The sequence below is a fragment of the Chinchilla lanigera genome, unplaced genomic scaffold, assembly GCF_000276665.1.
Source record: "Chinchilla lanigera isolate Chin_1 unplaced genomic scaffold, ChiLan1.0 scaffold00031, whole genome shotgun sequence".
NCBI lineage: Eukaryota > Metazoa > Chordata > Mammalia > Rodentia > Chinchillidae > Chinchilla > Chinchilla lanigera.
This window is the reverse complement of record NW_004955432.1, coordinates 9508042-9520109: the sequence shown is the minus strand read 5'-3', so window position 1 is coordinate 9520109 and position 12068 is coordinate 9508042. Positions and strand designations below refer to the sequence as shown.

At 42.4% G+C, this 12068-nt stretch overlaps 1 long non-coding RNA gene across 1 annotated transcript; it reads right to left on the bottom strand.

The window, feature by feature from the left end:
* Nucleotides 1-5869: 5869 nt before the first annotated feature.
* Nucleotides 5870-12057, bottom strand: LOC102005832. Its single transcript, XR_261519.2, has 3 exons — nt 11674-12057; nt 10166-10493; nt 5870-6858 (listed from the first exon to the last, which is right to left on the bottom strand). It is a non-coding gene; the product is annotated as an uncharacterized LOC102005832 (long non-coding RNA).
* Between the last annotated feature and the right edge of the window lie 11 nt (nt 12058-12068).

Sequence of the window (12068 nt, the reverse complement as noted above, 5' to 3'; positions counted from 1 at the left end):
ACACATCTCCCATCTTCCATATGTGAGGTGCTGAGTTCAATTCCTGGTTCAAAAAGAAAAAAGAAAAAAAAATCACACGAGCAAAATAAGTAGTGTATCAGTAATTAAATGCACAAAATTTCTAAAGAATTGCTATAATACTGCTGGGCGTGGTGGCGCACACCTGTAATCCTAGCACTTGAGAGGCTGAGGCAGGAGGATCGTTGCAGGTTCAAGACCAGCCTGGGCTACGAAGTGAGCTCAAGCCCAGCTTGGACTGCATAGCAAGACCCTGTCTCAAAAGAAAAAAAAATTGCTATACTGAAATGAGACTCAAAATACTAAAAGAGCTGGTAATTTTTATATTTGTGTAGTCAGAAATATAAATTCTTATGCCGTTGGAAAAGGGCTGGGGATGTAGCCCAGTGGTAGAGTACAGGCCTTGCTTGTGCAAGGTTCTGGGTTCAATCACAAGCAACACAAAAATTTTTGAACTTTGTCTTAAGTGTGTGAGCATAGTAATTTAAGAGCACATTTACCTAACCGTTTGATTTCACCACATCGCAAGTTTTTTGGCAACTTTATGCAATATATATTACTGTTTTTCTTTTCTTTTTTTAAGTTCACATTTCTGCCCAGAGGCCCATTATCTCCTTCCCCGGTGATTTACAAAATCTGGGAGGAAGGTGATGAGAGTGTTTTAAAGTTTCTTGAGCACAACACAAGACAGTTTATGGACCTGCTTTCTTCAGAGTGAATCACTTGGGGGCTGGGGATTTAGCTCAGCGGCAAAAGCGCCTGCCTGGCAAGCACAAGGTCGTGAGTTCGGTTCCCGGTACCGGAGAAAAAACAAAAACAAACAGAGTGAATCACTTGGACCTGTCAAAGCTCTGAGAGGCAGGCCTGGCACTAATTCGCCCCCTGCACCCACCGACACCACAGTGAAAGGCCGGATTCAAACCTGGGGTTGGTAGGTTTGCTGTCGGGGCCAGTCTGACCCTCGGGCTTGTGGTCCCAACCGCACCGCCCGGGAAGCCTTGTGGCACCGACAGGTGAGTGGCAGGGGGCGGAGCTGTCCTTGCTGGGCTCCCCGCTGCTGGCTCAGCGGCATCTGTTGTGCAGTCTTAGGGAGTAAAGCGGCCCTAGACGCGAACGGGTGTCTCCTGCGTATCTCGAAGTACAACGCAATCCTCCCGCCCTCGGGTATGCAGATGCGGTAGACTGCTCAATGCGAAGCGGTCGACCAGGCATCTCAAGTGCTAAGCTCAGCTTCTTTGCTTTTGTTTTTTAAAGAGGAGATATACAATTAAAGTTTTTTTTTTTCTGTCATCCTACGTGCATGAGGGCAAAAGACGTATCGAAATTTTTTGAAAAATTGTTCATTTTCTACTTCAGTTGGCGGGAGCTACTCATTAGCTTCCATTTTTTATTTGCCAGGCAATTAAAGGTATGAAAGAAAATGATGTTGTAATGGCATTTTCTTGTGCAGAGGACCTTTCGTGTGATTGCTCACACAAATAACCAAGCCCGTCTCTAATTTAAGAGTTTGGGTTGTCAGATGCAGGTTTCCTTGAAGGGTGCACATACATAGCTGCATAGTGACGGCCACGTCCTATGTGGCACCAACCAGCAAACGGCCACACAGCTGTTTAATTTTGGACTCTGGTTTCTAGCCAAACTATTGATATGTTTAGGTTACAGTTCTGTAGATACGCTTTGTACCGTTGAATGTTCTAATCTTAGGCTTTATGAAATGCAGTAACTTGTATTTATGTGGTCATCAGCAATGCAGAGTTTGACTTTGAAGGCTCTGAAAAATTAGATTCCAGCAGTAGCACATCTCTTGAACTCCCGAGTACATCGTGTATGTTTCCTTCTTGGTCATCTGCAGCAATAGACACACTTGTGTTAGAGTTCCCTACTTCCTTTTTATTCACTTGTTTTCCTGTGATTAGTGAGAACTGTGTTAGTACATGGAGTGAATAGCATCCTAGGAACAGCACTTAACAGGTGTCTGATTTTTTCAAGTTTGACATTTGCATAAATTATTTCTATTGTTCACGTATATTATTTATTGCTGAATCACACTAGTCCTGTGAAAGTGGAACTGAAGGTTAAGATTTGCAGTTTGCATTTAACGTTCATTGTGGCCTTGATAGAGTAAAGGAAATAAAACTTAGACTGAGTCCCCAAATAAGCTGCATGCATTTCTACACGATGAGTAGATTTAGGTGTGTGGATGTAGTACTCTTGGTGTCTAGGTGTTTTTATCATTATGTAAGGAAACTAAAGCAAAGGACTTCATAGCTGTTGCTTTTGTCCAGTGTGCATTTAGCTTAGTGTGAAATTACAGCAAAAGTAAAAGCTAAAGGTAGAAAAGCATTTTAGAGGCTGCCTTAACTTAGGAACTATGCCAGGTGGCCAGCAAAGTAGATGCGCAGCAGAGATAGGTGTAGCGGGGTGCCTCTTGCCTGGCCTGTGAAGAAGTTTCCCCCATGGTCTAGCGCTGTTGTGGGTGTTCCACACAGCAGTGGGACAGGTAGAACTGTTGAGAGGGAAGCAGCGTCAAAACTGCTTTGTGGGAACAGAACTGGCAGCTTATGTCGAGGCTTCCAGAGTGTGACGGATGGAAAAGTCCAAGATTGCACCCTTTGGGCAACTTTGCTGTGTACAGAAGCAATCCAACCTGTTAATAATAATCTAGGATTGCAATAATAGACAAGGAGGTTTTAACGACCAGCAAGTCCCAAAACCTGCAAAGCTTGTTGCATTTTTAGATTTGATCTGAAGGTTAAAGGGCAAGTGTTTGGTATAGAAGAGCAGTACGTGTTCAGAAAAGCACAGTATCAGTTCCCACACAGTGCAGATCAGAGCTAGAGAGTTTTAGAGGATTCTCATTTCTGAGATGTGTAGAAGTATATTTTCACTATCATATGCATTAGTGCTTCTGCCTTCCCATAGTTTTAAAACTTTCTCCCGGGTTTCGCCAAAGCTGTCATACAGTAAGCTTCTTTTTTCTGATTTATAATAGAAAATGTTCTAAAAGTTAAGGAAACTCTTAGTCTAAACATTTGCCTCGTTGGTTTTTTGTTTGAAGTCACAGAAATACAGAGATTGTGCACATCAGATGCTAATCTAGGCTGTGTGAAGAACCAGCCCAGGATGACCAATATTCCCACGTCCTATACCCACCCCTGCATCTCTTCCTCCTTCCCACTAAGGTGCTCCTTGCCACCACTGTAGCTTGTCCATCCTCCTCTGCTGACTGGAGATGGGGGAGGCATCAGGGACATGATAAGAGGTACCTTAGGTACCACGGTTTACCTACATAGGTCTGACCACGACCTCCGCTTGGCCTTTGGCCCCCGATGCCAGGCACAGAATGTGCTTGTGATGTCAGTCAGATACGCCTTCTAGCATCTTTGTATGCATCTTGATGTTTAAACCAAGTCATTCTACAGAGCATTCAGTTTTGGCTGTGGTACCAAGAGAGGAACTAACCGAGAATACAAACCACATTCCAAGCTGCTGTTTCCTATCCCTCTACAGGCTATCCTTTTACTGTATTTTCTTCATACTTGAAATTCATTCTGCTATTTTAATATCAGGGTACAGACATCAGGGTGCATTTTCTCTCAAGGTGCATAATGACTCTCATTCCGTTTGCTCATGTTGCCGCAGAACGCTCTGTTTTGGTGCTTTCGGTTCAGCAGGTCAAAGAAGCAGTGTGGAAAATCCCTGCCTGGAACACAGTCTTACAAGAATGCTGGCAGATGGCTTGGTGTCAGATGTTGCTTCTGCTCTTTTCCCTGAAAGCAAGATTGAGTTGCCACACTGGCCAGTCAGGTCCACGCAAGTATCTTTCCTCAGAATATACAAGCCCTGTGGTCTGCTCCCAGGTGGGTGTAGCACAACCTCTGAAGCAGGAATCTTCCTACCTATCCAGATCATTAGCCCTCAAAGAAAGATGACCTTGGGTGAAGATAACAGAATGGGAAGGGCCAGGTGGGCCATTTAGTGACCTCCCTTATTCCACGCCGGAAGCCTTCCTAAGGCCAATAAAAAGGAAAGGAAAGAAGGGTGTATCTCAGGTTACCCTCAGCTAAACGCACTCACTCCCTTTGAAGCAGATGAAAATACTGGTCCATTTATCTAAACCCTTCCCACGAGAAAAGGAAAACAAAAGTAGGTGTTTGTGTCTTGTAAAGTATGTCATTCAAGGAGCACCACAACTTCTAGTAAATACCCCATCACTAGAAATCTATTTTTTTAAAAGTATCTCAAGTGAATGATACTTTATGACCCAGGGCTTCTGAGGTCAGACGCAGCCAGTCCAGTGTGTGTCTCATCCTAAGATTTGTGGGGGGAAGGAGCACTGCAGTGGTGATTCTGTTGCAATGGCAAAGGTGACCGATCAGAAAATTCAGAGGGTTACAGACCAATAATCCTTTGGAAACTGGATGTCTTACTGGGTGCTAGAATGGAAATTTAGGTATTTATTGTCCAATAATGGGATTCATTGTTTTTTCAAAACTAGTGTTGGAATGTTACTGTCCATTTTGTTCACTTATGCTCAAGCTCAGTTGATTGAAGCAAAAAGAAAATGATTTGTACATTTGTCATACCTTTTGTATTTCTTACAATAAAAATATTGGTAGCAAATAAAAACCACAGTTTTAAGATGCTTTCTTGGAGTTATTCTTTTTTTTTTTTTTACTTTAATGTAAAGTGATTTTAACTGTAGTAAGTAATGTATGGTTAAATTACAAGAATATATTAGCAAAATGTGTTCTAAACTTTGAAGACTCCTTTGCAGGCTTCCAGTGTAAAAATGTAAATAACATCTCACCGAGCTTAGAATTAATTGAGCAAGTATTTATCGAGCTCTTATGAGCTAACAATGCTAAGCACCAGACATGCAAAAATGCATGCAACGTGGGCAGTCTCTTTCAGAGCTTAGATAGATGAGCAAAGGTTTTCCATCAGAAATAAAGGTTAAGCAGACTGAAAAGCAAGGGTGTTTGGCAGTCACACGTGCAAAAGTACTTTGCTCACACAAATTTGTGCAGTTATGAAAGAGAAGGCAGGAAGATGGTGAGGCTGTGCCAGGGAGTGGCTTCCAAACGTGGATCATAATTTGTAGGTGGGATATAATCTAACAATGATCTGATACACGTGTGCCCGCATGCGTATATTCTGGACCATTTTCTTCTAAGCGATGTCCAGACAAATCCTTCACCTGGTTAAGTCTGCTATGCTCAGCACCATTTTCCCTTGAGTGCCTAGCAGCCATTTGTCACTGGCTTTACCCTCTGGGGTTCAGCCCAGTTCCCTGGGACAGAATCAAAGGGGGACAGGGTCTCAGGTAGTTTGTTCCACAAAGTATTCCACATAATGATGTTCTGTGTTGCTTCACATGTTCTCTTCCATTTTATAATTCTCTGCTCAAAGTAGTGGTAGCTAAAATTGATTTTACAACCCAACTAGTAGGGCATGACTTTCACCTTGAAAATGATGGGCCTGGGTGGTGGGTAAGTGAAGGACAGCTGGGAGCTCACAAGTGCCATAAAAGGGTTTGGGAACCATTGAAGGACTACAGAGGAAGACAGTTGCTGCTGATGTTTGCCTGTTTTCCCCTTCACTGGCTAGGTACTAGAAGCAAAGTGAAAAAAAGACATAGCAGCTCCCTAGATACACAGTAGACCAAAAGGAGGAGACTAATTGCTGATACCTGTGTTCCCTCCCCTTTGTATATATTATTAGGTGTATTTAAATTAGACCTCTACAATTCCCTGCAAGCTCCCTCTATTAAGACTTGCCTTTATTTTTATAGGACCTTAGCTACATTTAAGTTTTTAGAATCTAAAACATATATTTATGAGGGATGATGCAAAGTTGATAATTTGGTCTTTATTAAGAAATTGAAATTGCATAGCTTACTGAGAGATCAGTCATAACAAGCGTTTCCACAAAGGATTTGCATCACCTGGACCATTGCCTTCAGAGCTGTGTAGAACAGAACCTCTCATTATCTCTGCTGTGTTCGCATAGAACCACATTCCATTAAGAACTCGTTCCTCTGCGCCCATCCTACCCTTTGGAGGATCTACCTGATCTCCACATGGCTGCTCTCTAGGAAAGAGCTAATGGCAGGGATGGGTCCTAGGCGGCCGTGTCTGTTCTACCAACTCCATTCTGGGCAGGTTGTGTCATAAACCGTAGACTGTGAGGCTGTCTCAAGTACAGCTAGATCTGCTGCCTCTACACTCAGGGCCATGTGACCTTAGTCTCTTCAGCTACATAGAGGAGCTGGGGGACAGTCCATCTGGAGATGGGAAGAGAAATAGGCAAATATTAAGTCCAGAGAACCCAGTTCCTGTTTCCTGGGCTCTGAACAGTGTATCCTTATGATAAAGTGCCTTCAGCTTTTTTTCTTGTTAATTAATGTGGCTTAGGTAAATGTCTATTGATTGCAGAAAACATTCTAATGCAGCATCCAATCAGTACTGCAGCTTGGGATCTCTGTGGTGGACTGTAATTCAAGCTACTGAAAAGCTAAATTGGGAGAACAGTGTTCTTATTTAAGTGAATAAAAGCCAAAATGGTGAGGGTCTGCATTTCTCAGGAAAAAAAAAAAAAGTTCCTAGAAACCTGAAAAAGAAAAAGAAAAGCTATGGGTAACCAGTGTGTACCTTCTCTGAGCAGCGAATGTATTCAAAATAAAAGAGAAAATAGTTTATTTTAGTTATTTGTTACCCCTCAGTAGAAAATAAGCTGCATTGCCAGGTGGCGCAGGACATGCTTGTAATCCTGGTACTTAGGAGGCTGAGGGAGGAGGATCACTGTGAGTTCAGGACAGTCCAAGGTACATAGTGTGATCTGTGAAAGAGAGAAGAGACAGAGACAGAGAGAGAGACAAAGTAAGGTCCATGGAAGCAAGAAATTATTTCATTTCCTGTCCTGTCCTAGTGCCTAGCACACTGTTCCATCAATATTGACTAAATGCATCTAGGAATATTTCCACCACATGTCCCCATGTTAGCTCTGCTATACTCCTGGATCAATGACCTAAACATAAGGATAGAAAGAGTTGGAGAAGAAAACATAGGAGAAAATCTCTCCAATTTGGGGTTAAGCAAGGACTTCCTAGACTGCACACAAAATTATTGATAAATGGCACTTTATCAAACTTTAACTTCAAAAAACTAAGAAAATGAAAAAGGAAAACACAGATTGAGGAGGGGTTGCAAACACAAAGGATTGTTATCCAGCCCAATAATCCAACTTTCAAAATGGGCAAGAGATTTGAAATGGCCTTTCCCCCAAGAAGATAAATCAGGAGCTGAAGTGATGAACTGCATTAGTCAGCAGGGACATGCAAACTGAAACCACAATAAGCTGTCACCATTAAAACTTTGACAACTTCAGGGTCGGTGAAGATGTGGAATAACCGAAACTCATCATTGATGACTGGAACACAACATAATATACTCACTTTAGAAAAAGCTGCAGGAGAGGCTCAGTGGCAAAGCACCTGCCTGGCAAGCACAAGGTCGTGAGTTCGATTCCTGGTACCAGAAGAAAAACAAACAAACAAACAAACAAAGAAAAAGCTGGAGGAGCTAAACACAAACTTGGATCCCAACCCAGCTATCTCATAACTAGGTGGCTGTATATCAACATGTATAGCAATGTTCAGAGCAGATTCCCTCATAATGGATAAAAACTGGAAACAGTGAAAAAATTGGATAGAGACCGTGGCTTACAAAGATAATGGAAGAGTATTTAACAGTAAAAAAGAAGAATTGATGCACACAACACTGATGAAGCTCAAAAATACTTATGATAAGTGAAGAAAAATACAAAAGGCTATTTGACTCCATTTCCATGCAATTCTAGAAAAGGCAAAATTTAATTGCAAAAAGAAAAAGAAAATAGCAGTTTTCAGGGGCCAGGAAACAGGGAAGAAGATTAACTGCAAAAGAGCACAAGGTAGCATTTTAGCATTTTTTAGAGAGGTGGGAATGTTGAATTACCTGACTGTGGTCATGCTTGCCTGACATTGGTCCAACATTAAAATTGTATACTGTAAACTAAAGATTTTGTTATATGTAAACTATACCTCAATAAACCGATTCTTTAAAAATTTTAAGATGTTCTTTTTCATTGCCCCAAAGTCAACCTGAAATAATTGGCCAAGAACTTTTACAGCTTATGAGTCAACTCAACAAGGATAGAACAAGAGGAAAACTGATACAGTGCAGCTAGAACCAACTGATTCTGTTGAAGCATTCCTGAGCATCAGGAATTTTCCTTTCTGACTCACTTTCCTGGTTATTTCCTCTGCCTTCAGCCATCAAAAGGACTCAACTTGGGATTTTCAAAAGGAAAATTAATTAAAAGCTAATGGCTCCTTGGTTTCATGGTTGAATTTTTTAAAAAAAATCATGAATACATATATATATTAGAGGTTGGGTGAGGGAATGGAGGGAAGGTGGTACTAGGGATGGAACCCAGGACCTTCACACTGAGCTACATCCTCAGCCCTTGTCTTATTTTTTATTTGGAGACAGGGTCTCCCTAAGTTCCACAGGTTGGGCTCAAACTTATGATTCTCCTGCCGCAGCCTTGTGCCCCACCATGCCAGGTCCTTTGTGTATTGTTTACAGTAAGAATTGTAATGGTCAGGTGTACTACATGGCAAGTACACCTGTGACTTGTCACTGTTTTCATTATGTGTACGCAAAATTCTATCTAGAAATTATCTAATAAGTGCAAAGTCAGAGGAAGAGAAAACAATTAGCTGAGCTCTCTTTTCATAAAATAAATCAGAAGGGGTTATGGTGAAAAGGAAAATGTCCTAGACCCACCCTCTTTTTGTTTTTTTTTTTTGTTTTTTTTTGTTTTTTTTTTGGTTTTTCTCCGGTACCGGGAACCGAACTCACGACCTTGCGCTTGCCAGGCAGGCGCTTTTGCCGCTGAGCTAAATCCCCAGCCCCTAGACCCACCCTCTTAACACACAATACTGTTAGGAAGTAATCAGCAGTGAGGACTTCTTGTATTTGATTTCTTGATGATGGTCATTCTTTCTGAGGTAAGATGGAATCTCAGTGTTGTTTCCATTTTCATTTCTCTAATGGCCCACTATGTTGAACATTCTTTCATGTATTTATGAGCCATTTGTGCTTCTCCTGTGACATGTCTATTCATTTCATTTGCTCATTTTTTTCATTGGGTCTTTTAGTTGGAGAGGTCTATTTTTTTTTTTTTTTTAGTTCTTCATATATTCTAGATATTAGTCCTCTGTCTCTGGAATAGCTGGCAATATTTTTTTCCATTCTGTAGGTTGTCTTTTCACTCTGTTGGTTACTTCTTCTACTGTGCAGAGCTTTTTAATTTGATATCATCTGTTACTGATTGTTGATACTTCTTATGCAATTAGGGTTCCATTTAGAAAGTCCTTGCCTATGTCTATGTCTTCAAGAGTTTTACCTACTGTATTTCCAGAAGGTTAAGTGTTTCTGTTTTAATATTTATATCTTTGATCCATTCTGATTTTAGTTTAGCACATGGTGAGAGATGTAAGTCTAGATTCAGTTTTCTATGTGTGGATAGCCACTTTTCCCAACACCACTTAATAAAAATGCTGTCTTTCCTCAGTGTATGTTTTTGGTCCCTTTGTCAAAGATCGAATAGCTGAAAACACCTGGAGTTATTTCTGCATCCTCTACTCTGTTCCAGTGATGTCTGTTTTCGTGCCAGTGCCATGCTGTTTTTAATCACTGTAGCTTTGTAATATAACTTCAAGTCCAGCACTGTGTGTAGATTGGATTTCTGTGGCCTTCTCCATTGTTGAAATTCTCAAAAACCCAAACAACAACAATAAAAAGCACAAGAGAGTTACCTAACATGTTATTAAAATTTGGATATAAACTCAAGTTCATATAAGTCTCCCTAACGGTAAAGATGCTATTTGAGTTACAGTCACTGATTGCTATTGAAGTTAAAGATCACTACCCCAGAAAATTATTAGTGCAATTATTATTACTGCTACTATTTATAGGTTTGTTTTTTATCCACGTTGGTGTTATCCCTCTGCCCCAGTTTGTAAAAGTTTTTCTTGAACAATTAAAAAACTAACACCCTCCCTTGGCATTCAAGGTCCTTCCCCTCCAGCCCTCGGTACCTTTCCAGCCTTGCTTGCCCTGTACCACACACTTGTCTGTGTCCTTTCTTCCTTTTAAGCAGGAAGTTCCGGCTGCTTGGAATGTCCTTCCTCTCAGCTCCTCTTGGAAGTCTGCCCAAGTCACAGTCCACCTGAAATGTCTCGGCTCTCACTGCCCACTCCCTTCCAAAGGCAGTGTGGGGTTGTGAGGGACATATCTTCACGTCTCTCCCACACTCCTGCATTTCACTCCTGGCTTCTCTGCTTTCTCCTGTGGGCCCTGGAGCAAATTCCTTGGCTCCTCTTGGCCTCAGTCTTTCTCCTCTGAAATACTGTCGCTTGGCTATGCCTAGACCATCGGGAGAGAAGGAGAGTATGTTTACTAGCAGGTCACATATAACGGGTAGAGAAGGTATAGAGCAGTTCTTCCCATTGAGTTACTATGAGTTCTAACTTGAAAAAACTTGGACTGAGCTTGTCTTGTTGGACTGCTGGGAGCTTCTTTGTTATCTCCACAAGCCCTTTGGTCATTTTCCTGTTTCTCTATCCTCCCCTGGGATTGATGCTCCATCCAGGAAAGGCTGGGTACCTTGCCAGGGGCGAGACATCTAAGGATAACACAAGCTTTTTTGTTGACTTATAGCACTACTATTTTTTTTAAATCTCTGTACTCTGTAAAAACAGCCAAAGAGCATGAAAGTGAAAAGCAAGTTGCTAACAAAGAAAAAAACTATGTTTGCCTACAGATATGAACATGTCGCTCATGTTGGAATGGGGAAACAATATGCAGAGGGTCAGGATATTTAAAAAATTACAACTGAGTCATGAAAAAAAAAAAAACGATATTCACAGATTCTCCTGGTCCCCTTGCTCAGACAAGGAAGCCTGCCTTTGATCAGAGTCTTCAGTTTAGGTTGGGAATAAGAGAGGAGGAAAAATTAAAGACTGCAGGCCCGATCCACAGTGGGAAGCGAAGTGGGTTATTTAGGAGGAATCAACGGTGAGCGGCAGCTGAACAAGCAAGGAGTGAATCTGAGAGAGCTTAGGAAAGGTGGAGAAGGACAGGAGAAGTGAGCGTCTGGTGCACAAGGCGAGCCTGACAGAGGGGCAGGGAAGGGAGCCCAGGAAGGACAATTTTAAAGACTTTTCTTGAATACCATCAAGACCCATTTTTCTATTTTCCATGAATCCAAAAAGGATGCTAGTTGATTTCCAAAACTTCCTACTGCTCATGTGTTAACACGGACCCCCAGGATCCCCTTTTTCCGGCCTGTAAAAGTGAAGTACGCTGTGTCTGCCGGGGCCTGGGACATCTCCTGCGCAGGTTCGGTACCGCAGATCTCCCTACACGGTATACACAGGTCTCTCGAAGGTGCAGAGTGTATCTTAACTGTCTTCATTTTTGCGCCAGCTCCAGCTTAAGTCCCATCGGACTTAAAACTTTGTACAGTAAAAACTGTAGGAAGTAGATAATCAAAAATTGGCCTGAAATGAATGCATGGGTGATGAACGAATGGATTTGAACTCACAGGGAAACTGTGCTCATGAGGCTTCACTGGGGTTTCATCAGCAAGAGAGCAGCACTGTTCTTCTCCGCCACCGTGATGGACTCTGCCAGGGACCATGTCCCAGGTCCTCACTTTGCCCCGTACTTGCACCCCGACAACCACACCATAAGTGCTGGACTAATCTCTGTACCCTCTACAGTAGCATCTCAGCGTATAAGGAGTGCAGGAAAGCAAAACAGGCCAAGGCCAAACAGAGGGGAGCAGCACTGGCGAGAGCCTTAGACAAAGCACAGTGTCCGCTCACCCCTGGGTGGACCCTAAGACGGGAATCCCCAGCCAGTCCCCGGGAAAGCGAGCGGCCGCCCGCGCCGGGCTCTCCTCCGCGGCGGCAGGGGGCGCTGTGGCCGCGCGCCGCC